General features: G+C 32.7%; 1 non-coding gene across 1 annotated transcript; it reads left to right on the plus strand.

Moving 5' to 3' along the window:
• Nucleotides 1–159: 159 nt before the first annotated feature.
• Nucleotides 160–233, plus strand: Trnas-aga (transfer RNA serine (anticodon AGA)). Its single transcript has one exon. It is a non-coding gene; the product is annotated as a tRNA-Ser (tRNA).
• Nucleotides 234–758: the final 525 nt, after the last annotated feature.

Genomic DNA, 758 nt, shown 5'->3' on the forward strand with positions numbered 1-758 from the left:
ATTTGTCATAAATTCGGTTTATTCCTATAACAAAAACTTTGTAATACTTTTATTTGGAACATTTTTTCATTTCAGTCTACCAAAGTCCAAAGAAATTATTTTAGCTGGAAAATAAAAATTTTACTTATAATAAAATTTGATAAAAAAAAATTTAATCAGCTCCTCGTAGCTCAGTTGGTAGAGCGTCCGCCTAGAAAGCGGTAGGTCACTGGTTCGAGTCCAGTGCGAGGAGAAAAATTTTTTTAATGAATTTTTCTGCCTTTAACTCGTTCCTTTGATTACGTCATCCATCTGTTCTGCAGTTGCATGAAGAAATTTCCATTAAGATAAATTAGTAGTGTAATAAGCACATTCTTATTAATTTCGCAACTATGATGTTGTATTAGTAAAATTCATAATTTAATTAGTGCAATAGGCACAATCCTATAAACATATATGTTCTTGTTATTGTGTGTTTCAATAGTAGATTGTATGTAGCAATCCATGTAAACAAAACAAATACTTAGTAATCATGTGAATTACAGTATAAGCAATGTAGAGAACATTTCGTCGGCAATTTCTTCATGCCTCTGTAGCTCAGTTGGTAGAGCGTCCGCCTAGGAAGCGGTAGGTCACTGGTTCGAGTCCAGTTCGAGGAGAAAAATTTTTTTAATGAATTTTTCTGCCTTTAACTCGTTCCTTTGATTACGTCATCCATCTGTTCTGCAGTTGCATGAAGAAATTGCCATTAAGATAAATTAGTAGTGTAATAAGCACAT

The sequence above is a fragment of the Condylostylus longicornis genome, unplaced genomic scaffold, assembly GCF_029603195.1.
Source record: "Condylostylus longicornis isolate FDR11 unplaced genomic scaffold, ASM2960319v2 ptg000196l, whole genome shotgun sequence".
Classification (NCBI taxonomy): Eukaryota; Metazoa; Arthropoda; class Insecta; order Diptera; family Dolichopodidae; genus Condylostylus; species Condylostylus longicornis.